The sequence below is a fragment of the Cornus florida genome, unplaced genomic scaffold, assembly GCF_030987335.1.
Source record: "Cornus florida cultivar Cherokee Brave unplaced genomic scaffold, ASM3098733v1 CherokeeBrave_3.0.0_Hap2_Chr11, whole genome shotgun sequence".
NCBI classification, from domain to species: Eukaryota; Viridiplantae; Streptophyta; class Magnoliopsida; order Cornales; family Cornaceae; genus Cornus; species Cornus florida.
Window position 1 is genome coordinate 10,447,415 of NW_026775581.1, and position 11,212 is coordinate 10,458,626.

Sequence of the window (11,212 nt, forward strand, 5' to 3'; positions counted from 1 at the left end):
AAGGTCTACTGACATAATAGGTACCTTTATTGGGATATTTTCATTCAAACATTCAATCTTAAGTCATTAAAACACTCATCGCGACTTCACCGGTAATCTTTATAATTAAAAAGGTCTAGTGACAAAATAGGTACTATGATTGAGGTAATTTCATTGAAAGATTCAATTTTTACTCGTAAAAACACTCTTTGTAACGTCAAAAGGATTTCGAATAAGTTTAACTCAAAATTCTAATTTTCTTTCAAAGATTTAATCTTTATACATTAAAATGGTCTTGTGACATAATAGATACTTTGATTGAGGTATTTTCATTCACAGATTTAAGCTTTACTCATTAAAACACACTTCGAGTCATCAAAGGGAACTCTCATTTACTTTCAAACATTGAATCTTTGAAATTAAACTCATAACTCTCACTTTCTATCAATGATTTAATCTTTATGCATTAAAAAGGTCTAGTGACATAATAGGTATCTTGATTGAGGTATTTTCAGTCAAAGATTAAATCTTTACTCATCAAAACACTTTTCGGGACGTCAAATGGAACTCGAATAAGTTTAAGTTAAAACACCCATTTTCTTTCAAAGATTTAATCTTTATATATTAAAAAGGTTTAGTGACATAATACGTACCTTTAATGAGGTATTTTGATTCAAAGATTCAATTTTTAGTCATTAAAATACTTTTCGCGTTTTCATAGGTAACTTGAATAAGTTAAACTCAAAACTCTTATTTTCTTGCAAAGATTTAATCTTTAAACATTAAAAAGATCTAGTGACAAAATAGGTACCTTGATTGAGGTAATTTCATTCAAAGATTCAATCTTTAGTCAATAAAACCCTCTTCGTGACATCAAAAGGATTTTGAATAAGTTTAACTCAAAATTCTCATTTTCTTTCAAAGAATTAATCCTTATACATTAGAATGGTCTAGTGATATAATAGGTACCTTGATTAAGATATTTTCATTCAAAGATTCAAGCTTTACTCATTCAAACACTCTTCGGGACATCAAAGGGAATTCGAATAAGTTTAACTTAAAATTCTGATTTTCTTTCAAAGATTCAATCTTTATATATTAAAAATGTCTACTGACATAATAGGTACCTTTATTGAGGTATGTTCTTTCAAAAACTCAATCTTTAGTCATTAAAACACTCTTCGCATCTTCAATGTAATTCGAATAAGTTAAACTCTAAACTCTCATTAAAACAATCTTCATGACGTCAAAGGGATTTCGAATAAGTTTAACTCAAAACTGTCATTTTATTTCAAAGATTTAATCTCTGTACATTAAAATTAGTCTGGTGACATAATAGGTACCTTGATTAAGGTATTTTCATTCAAAGATTCAATCTTTACATATAACAACACACTACGGAACGTTAAAGAGAACTAGAATATGTTTAACTAAAAAGCATCATTTTCTTTCAAACATTCAATCTTTATTGTGGTATATTCATTCAAAGATTCAATCTTTAGCCATTAAAACACTCTTTACAATTTCATTGGTAACTCAAATAAGTTAAAGTCAAAACTCTAATTTTCTTTCAAAGATTAAATATTTATACATTAAAATGGTCTAGTGTCATAATAGGTACCTTGATTGAGGTAATTTCATTCAAAGATTCAATCTTTCCGCGTTATAACACTCCTCATGATGTCAAAGGGATCTCGAATAATATTAGCTCAAAACTTTCATTTTCTTTCAAAGATTTATCTTTACACATTAAAATAGTCTAATGACATAATAGCTATCTTAATTGAGGTATTTTCATTCAACAATTCAATCTTTACTCATTAAAACACTCTACGAGACGTCAAAGGAAACTCGAATAAGTTTAACTCAAAACTCTCATTTTCTTTCAAAGATTCAATCTTTATACATTAAAAAGGTCTTGTGACAAAAAATGTACTTTTATTCAGGTATTTTCATTCAAAGATTCAATCTTTAATCATTAAAACACTCTTCGCGACTTCATAGGAAACTCGAATAAGTTAAACTCAAAACACTCATTTTCTATCAAAGATTCAATCTCTATAAATTAAAAATGTCTAGTGACATAATAGGTACCTTGATTGTGGTAATTTCAATAAAAAAATTCAATCATTACTCATCAAAACACTCTTCGGGATGTCAAAGGGATCTCGAATGAGTTTAACTCAAAACTCTCATTTTCTTTCAAAGAATTAATCTTTATTAATTAAAATGGTCTGGTGACATAGTAGGAACCTTGATTAAGGTATTATCATTCAAAGATTCAATCTTTATAGATTACAAAGGTCTAGTGATATATTAGGTACCTTTATTGATATATTTTCATTCAAAGATTCAATCTTTATTCATTAAAACACTATTCGTGTCTTCATAGGTAACTCGAATAAGTTAAACTCAAAACTCTCATTTTCTTTCAAAGATTCAATCTTTATACATGAAAAAGGTGTGACATCATAGGTACCTTGATTGAGGTAATTTCATTCAAAGATTCAATCTTTAGTCGTTAAAGCACTTTTCGTGAATTCATAGGTAACTCGAATAAGTTAAACTCAAAACTCTCATTTTCTTTCAAAGATTCAATCTTTATAGATTAAAAAGGTCAAGTGACAGAATAGGTACCTTGATTGAGATATTTTCTTTCAAAGATTCAATCTTTACTCATTAAAACACTCTTCAGGACATCAAAGGGAATTCGAATAAGTTTAACTCAAAATTCTCTGTTTATTTCAAAAATTCATTCTTTATACATTGAAATACCTTATGACATAATAGGTACCTTTATTGAAGTATTTTCATTCAAAGATTCAATCTTTAATCATTTAAATATTCTTCGCAACGTCATAAGTAACTCGAATAAGTTAAACTCAACTCTCATTTTCTTTTAACGATTCAACCTTTAAACATTAAAAGAGCTAGTGACAAAATAGGTATCTTGATTGAGGTAATTTCAAACAAAGATTCAATCTTTACTCATGAAAACACTCTGCGTGACATCAAAGGGATCTTGAATAAGTTTAACTCAAAACTCTTGTTTTCTTTCAAAGATTCAATCTTTATGTATAAAAATGGTCCAGTGACATAATAGATACCTAGATTAAGGTATTCCCTTTCAAAAATTCAATCTTTACTCATTAAAACACTCTTTGGAACGTCAAAGGGAATTCGAATAAGTTTAACTCAAAACGCTAATTTTCTTTCAAAGATTCACTTTTTATACATTAAAATGGTCTAGTGACATAATAGGTACCTTTATTGAGGTATTTTCATTCAAATATTCAATCTTGAGACATTAAACCACTCTTCGCGACTTCATAGTTAATTCGAATAAGTTAAACTCAAAACTCTCATTTTCTTTCGAAAATTCAATCTTTATACATTAAAAAGGCCTAGTGACATAATAGGTACCTTGATTGAGGTTTTTTCATTCAAATATTCAATCTTAAGTCATTAAATCACTCTTCGTGGCTTCATAGGTAACTCGAATAAGTTAAACTCAAAAGTCTCATTTTCTTTCAAAGATTTAATCTTTGTACATTAAAAAGGTCTAGTGACATCATAGGTACTTTCATTGAGGTAATTTCATTCAAAGAGTAAATTTTACTTATTAAAACACTCTTCGTGACATCAAAGGGATTTTGAATAAGTTTAACTCAAAACTCTCATTTTATTTCAAAGATTTAATCTTTGTACATTAAAATGGTCTAGTGACATAATAGGTACCTTGATTGAGGTATTTTCGTTCAAAGATTCAATCTTTACTCATTAAAAAACTCTTCGGGACGTTAAAGGAAACTCGAATAAGTTTAACTCAAACCTCCCAATTTCTTTCAAAGATTCAATATTTATAAATTAAAAAGGTCTAGTGACATAATAGGCATCTTTATTGAGATGGTATTTTCATTCAAAGATTCAATCTTTACTCATTAAAAAACTCTTCGGGACGTTAATGGAACTCGAATAATTTTAATTCAAAACTCTCATTTTCTTTCAAAGATTTTATATTTATACATTAAAAAGGTCTAGTGACATAATAGATACCTTTATTGAGGTATTTTCATTCAAAGATTTAATCTTTAGTAATTAAAACACTTTTCGCGACTTCATAAGTAACTCGAATAAGTTAAATTCAAAACTCTCATTTTCTATCAAAGATTCAACCTTTATACATTAGAAAGGTCTAGTGACATGATAGGTACCTTGATTGATGTAATTTCATTCAAAGATTCAATCTTTACTCATTAAAATACTCTTCGCGATGTCAAAGGGATCTCAAATATGTTTAACTAAAAACTGTCATTTCTTTCAAAGATTAAATTTTTATACCTTAAAATGGTCTAGTGACATAATAGATACCTTAAAATACTGTTCGGGACGTCAAAGGAAACTCGAATAAGTTTAATTCTAAACTCTCATTTTATTTCAAAGATTCAATCTTTATACCTTAAAAAGGTCTAGTGACATAATAGGCACATTTATTGAGGTATTTTCATCCAAAGATTCAATATTTAGTCATTAAAATACTCTTCGCGACTTCATAAGTTACTCAAATTAGTTAAACTCAAAACACTCATTTTCTTTCAAAGATTCAATCGATATACATTAAAAAGGTCTAATGACATAATAGGTGCCTTGCTTAGGTACCTTATTTAATGTTTATACATTCAAATGGTCTAGTGATATAATAGGTACCTTGATTGAGGTATTTTCATTCAAAGATTCAATCTTTATTCACTAAAACACTCTTCGAGACATCAAAGGAAATTCGAATAAATTTAACTCATAATGCTCATTTTCCTTCAAAAATTGAATCTTTATACAATAAAAAGGTATAGTGACATAATAGGTACCTTTATTGATGTACTTTCATTCAAATTTTCAATCTTGAGTCATTAAACCACTCTTCGCGACTTCATAGGTAACTTGATTAAGTTCAACTCAAAACTCTTATTTTCTTTCGAAGATTGAATCTTTTTATATTAAAAAGGTCTAGTGACAAAATAGGAACCATGACTAAGCTAATTTCATTTAAAGATTCAACCTTTACTCATTAAAACACTCTTTGTTACGTCAAATGGATCTCAAATAAGTTTAACTCAAAACTCTCATTTTTTTTCAGTGATATAATCTTTATACATTAAAATGGAATAGTTACATAATAGGTATCTTGATGGAGGTATTTTCATTCAAGGATTCAATGTTTACTCATTAAAACACTTTTCGGGGACGTTAAAAGGAACTCGAATAAGTTTAACTCAAAACTCTCATTTTCTTTCAAAGATTCAATCTTTATACACCAAAAAGGTTTAGAGACATAACAGGTTCCTTTATTGAGGTATTTTCATTCAAAGATTCAACTTCAATAATTAAAACACTATTCACGACTTCATAGGTAACTCGAATAAGTTAAACTCAAAACTTTCATCTTCTTTCAAAGATTCAATCTTTATACATTAAAAATGGTCTAGTGACATAATAGGTACCATGATTGCGGTAATTTCATTAACAGATTCAATCTTTACTCATTAAAATACTCTTCGCGATGTCAAAGGGATTTCAAATAAGTTTAACACAAAACACTCATTGTCATTCAAAGATTTAATTTTTATAAATTAAAATGGGTCTAGTGATATAATAGGTACCTAAATTGAGGTATTTTCATTCAAATATTCAATCTTTAGTCATTAAAATACTTTTCGGGATGTCAAAGGGAACTCGAATAAATTTAACTTAAAACTCTCATTTTCTTTCTAAGATTTAATCTATATACATTAAAAAGGTCTAGTGGCATAATAGGTACCTTTATTAAGGTATTTTCATCCAAAGATTCAATCTTTAGTCATTAAAACACTCTTCGCGACTTCATTGGTTACTCGAATAAGTTAAATTTAAAACTCTCATTTTTTTTCAAAGATTCAGTCGTTATACATTAAAAAGATCTAATGACATAATAGGTACCTTGGTTTTGGTAATATCATTCAAAGATTCAATCTTTAGCCATTAAAATACTTTTCGCGACGTCAAAGGGATCCCGAATAAGTTTAACTCAAAACTCTCATTTTCTTTCAAAGATTTAATCTTTATACATTCAAATGTTCTAGTGATATAACAGATACCTTGACTGAGGTTTTTTCATTCAAAGATTCAATATTTATTCACTAAAACACTATTCGGAACGTCAAAGGAAATTCGAATAAGTTTAACTTAAAACGCTCATTTTTTTTCGAAGATTCAATATTTATACATTAAAAAGGTTTAGTGACATAATAGGTACCTTTATTGAGGTACTTTCATTCAAAGATTCAATCTTTAGTCATTAAAATACTCTTCGCGACTTCTTTCGTACCTCGAATAAGTTGAAACTCAAAACTCTCATTTTCTTTCAAAGATGCTATCTTTATACATTAAAAAGGTCTAGTGGTATAATAGGCACTTTGATTGAGCTTATTTTATTCAAAGATTCAATCTTAACTCATTAAAACACTCATCGTGACGTCAAAGGGATCTCAAATAAGTTTAACTCTAAATTATCATTTTCTTTCAAAGATTCAATTTTTATACATTAAAAAGGTCTAGTGACATAATGGGTACCTTTATTGAGGTATTTTCAGTCAAATATTCAATTTTGAGTCATTAAACCACTCTTTGCAACTTCATAGGTAACTCGATTAAGTTAAACTCAAAACTCTTATTTTCTTTCGAAGATTGAATCTTTATACATTAAAAAGGTCTAGTGATAAAATAGGAACCTTGATTGAGCTAATTTCTTTGAAAGATTCAATCTTTACTCATTAAAACACTCTTCGTGACATCAAAGGGAAATCGAATAAGTTTAACTCAAAACTCTCATTTTTTTTCAATGATATAATCTTTATATATTAAAATGGTCTAGTGACATTATAGGTACCTTGATGGAGGTATTTTCATTCAAAGATTCAATCTTTACTTATTAAAACACTCTTCGGGATGTTAAAGGGAAGTCGAATAAGTTTAACTCAAAACTCTCATTTTTTTTCAAAGATTCAATCTTTATACATTAAAAAGGTATAGTGACATAATAGGTCCCTTTATTGAGGTATTCTCATCCAAAGATTCAACTTTAGTAATTAAAACACTCTTCGCAACTTCATAGGTAACTCGAATAAGTTAAACTCAAAATTCTCATTTTCTTTTAAAGATTCTATATTTATATATTAAAAAGGTCTAGTGACATAAAGATACCATGATTGAGGCAATTTCATTCAATGATTCAATCTTTACTCATTAAAAAACTCTTCGCGATGTCAAAGGGATCTTGAATAAGTTTAACTCAAAACTCTCATTTTCTTTCAAAGATTTAATCTTTATGCATTAAAATGGTCTAGTGACATAGTAGGCACCTTGATTGAGTTATTTTCATTCAAAGATTTAACCTTTACTCTTTAAAACGATCTTCGAAATGTTAAAAGGAACTCGAATAATTTTAACTCAAAACTCTCATTTTCTTTCAGATATTCAATCTTTATACATTAAGAAGGTCTACTTACATAATTGGTACCTTTATTGAGGTATTTTCATTCAAAGATTCAATCTAAAGTCATTAAAACACTCTTCACAACTTCATAAATAACTCGAATAAATTAAACTCGAAACTGTCATTTTCTTTCAAAGATTCAATCTTTATAAATTGAAAAGGTGTAGTGACATAATAGGTACCTATATTGAGGTGTTTTCATTTAAACATTTAGTCTTTAGTCATTAAAACACTCTTCGCGACTTTATAGGTAACTTGAATAAGTTAAACTCAAAACTCTCATTTTCTTTCGAAGATTTAATCTTTATACATTAAAGTGGTCTAGTGACATAATAGGTGTAATACCCCTAATTTTAAAAGGATAGTCCTAGTATTTTAATTAATTGTTTAATTGCATTTTTAATTGATTAGGTTTTTATTTGTTTATTTTTTTAATTGTTTAATTGTATTTTTAATTGATTATGTGTTTATTTTCATGTTTGTTTAATTATTTTAATTTAATTGTTTTTATTTAACTTATTTGTTTAATTGTTTTAATTTGATTATTTTTATTTAATTAAATTGTTTGTTTTAATTATTAGTTTTCCTTGTTATATGCTTATGTGGATTAGTGAATTAATATTTTAATAGTTTTAGGGTTTTATTTTCTTCACGAACGTAGCCAACTTGGTTCTGTAAATAGTTTAGTTTTCTTTTTCTTCTCTCAATATAATTAGAATTGGGGTTGGTATTTGTATAAGCCTATATATATACCTTTATACGTCTGCTAAGGTTTGTTAACCCTATTCACGTATGCAGAGAGCAATAACAGAGAGGCTTGAGAGAGAACAGAGAGAGAAAAGTTAGGGTTTGGTTAGGGTTAAGGGCAAAACCAAGGAGGAGTAATTAACGCATGCTCGTGGGTTGAATTGGGAGCAACAATGGTCAATAAAAGCAATTAAGGTCGCCGGAGTTGACAGAGAAGACGGTTTAAGATTTCTAAACTAAAATCAGAGGTAAGTCTCTATTCTAACTCCTTCCCTTAAACCTGTGTTCTGTGATGCCTAGGTAGACTCCAGGGGTTTAATTAATGCTAAAACATACTCGTGATGCATGTTTAAACTATATTTAGCTTCACTGAATTTAACTAATCTGAAAATTCTTAAAGCTTTTAATTATATCCTGCTGTATTTGATTTTAAGCTTTGTTTAATGGAGATTGTTGATGCATGTTGATGTCATATAAGTAATCTGGGACACTAAATGAACACTAGAACAAGTGTTTAAAATATTACAGAGGCCCTGGGAATCGCCGGATGTAAGGAAGATGAAGTAGAAACGCTGAACGGCTTCAGGGAGTGAAAGAGCAGGCTCCCAAAAAGAGGGAGCTAGCTCCCTTATTAATGGAACCAGCTCCAAGGAGTGTGGAGCCAGCTCCTAGCTCCACAGAGCCAGCTCCCATGTTAATGGAGCTGTGACAACCCGAATTTTTAGAGTTTAATTTTAAATTTTATACTCTTGATTTTTAGTTGTCAATAAAATTGATTATTTTATTTTAATCGGAGATTTACCAATTGGAGGTTGGATTATTGATTATTGATTATTGAATTGGAGGTTTACCCAATTAAGATTTTTTTAGTGGGTTGAACTTTGGTTATATGCTTTGTATATATATATATATATATATATATATATATATATATATATATCCATATTATCATGTGATGGAAGAGGAGCAAGTAGGCAGCCGAAAGTGTATTTGGAAGAAGGAAAGAAATGAATTTTGATTGCTTTAGCGGGACCCACGAAAAATGAATGTCTAAGGAGTTTGAAATTGGTTATTGCATTTATATTTATATATATATCTCTTACGTGCTGAAATGAGATAAGAAGAATGAAAAATTGGAATTGGGGGGTCCCACAATGAATGAAATTTAAAGAGATTAAATTTGGTTTCATTTGTATATATATTATATGTATCAATGTGATTGTGTGATGGAAAGGTGGGCTGCGAATTGAAGATAGAAATGGAAGAGATAAATGTGATTTTGGTGGCGGGCCCACTAATTGATTGTTGGTAAAGTTCTTTTGACCTTCTTTTATGCACATGCTGATTTTATTATTTGTTAATTGATATTTAGAAAAATTGAAAATTTTGATTTATAAAGTGGCGGGTCCCACTTAAATAATGTTAAAGTGTTGATTTTGTTTTATATATAAATATATATTGTATGGTGATAAGAAGAAAATGAGTGCACCTGGACGAAATTAGAAAGAAAGTGGGAAAGAATATGTGATGATTGTGTTACGGTCCCACTAGTTGAATTGTTGGATCAAAAATCTTTTGGGTTTTGATTTTTTTGCACGTGCGTTTGCTTTTAGTGGTTTAGTTTATTGTCTGATACAAGATAAAGATAAGGTGAGCAGTAGGATATTTTGTTGTTGTGTCGGTACAATTTCCTTTATATAATTGTATCTGTGTTGTTGCTTTGGAGAAGAAACATAGAAGAGAGAATTTTGAGGAAATAGAACAGAAATATTAGAGAACAGAAAGAAAGCCGCGACACATAGAGGGCTGAGTTTGTTTGATGCACAAAGGGTCCAGATTATTATTTTACAGTGTAAGGATCATCATACCTTGAATGGCTTGGATGATTTTATTTCAAATATTTTGTTGATTATTATTTTACTAAAATTACATATATGTATTTTGTTTAAAAGCATATATATATTTTTGTGAAGTAAATTTATCATGAAACTCTTTGAAATCCTTGTTATGGTTTTTTCTACTGTCTCACCCCTCTACAGTTTCAGGTACCGAGGATGAGCTTGGATTGATAGTAGCGGGCTAGGAGGAAGAGTAGGAGTTGAGGAATTAAATTATTTTATCTAGAGATTTTTATGTATTTATTTAAGGAAATTGATTTAGTATCAATTTAATTAATTTGAGATGTTGTCTTATTCATTTGAGGAAATTTGATTGATTTTGAGATCCTGGGTGTCTTTTATGAAGTATTTTGATTTGAATAAATAGATAAATTTATTTAGAAAAAATTTGGGGCGTTATAGGAGCAGGCTCTCAATTTGTGAGAGCCTGCTCTCGCCCAGAATTGCGTATTAAACTGTTTTTAGGCTGCGTTTGGACTGTACAGGGTTTTTCTACTTCATTTAAACTGCTTTAAATGATGTATATGATTGCCATAGACCTATAAAATTATGGGGAAACATTAATTCATAATTGGACTAAAGAATGGGGCAAGATGAATTTAAGAAAAAACCTGTAGGTTGCACACTGTTTGATTAATTAAATTACTTACTGGAACTTGGAGCTTCTGTTATATATAATTTAATACTGTTTAATCATATTTAAACAGAGTTATAAGTATAGTGAATTACTTGCAATTAACTATGCTTGGTTTGGAATAAATTAATATTTATTTGCTGTTAACTGTATCAATTTATGGACGATTTGGAGGATTTAAATGCTTAGATTTATTTTAGCAATTAAAATAGATGGAACATGATTTTTAGGTTCTATAATGAATGCCTAATATCGTTATATATGTATTAAACTATATTGATGCATGTTTTGGAGAATGATTGATGACTATTTAGTGTTGTTTTATCAATTATGCTAATTGGAGGATTGTATACACCGGTATGGGATGGTGGCATATTAGGGATGGATTAGTTCAAATACTAAGCCCTACCTAATCTGGATTGAGGT

At 28.9% G+C, this 11,212-nt stretch overlaps 1 long non-coding RNA gene across 1 annotated transcript; it reads left to right on the forward strand.

Moving 5' to 3' along the window:
• Positions 1-9,903: 9,903 nt before the first annotated feature.
• LOC132284113 (uncharacterized) lies at positions 9,904-10,477 on the forward strand. The gene is made up of 2 exons (XR_009472203.1): positions 9,904-10,106; positions 10,294-10,477. It is a non-coding gene; the product is annotated as an uncharacterized LOC132284113 (long non-coding RNA).
• The last annotated feature ends 735 nt before the right edge of the window (positions 10,478-11,212 follow it).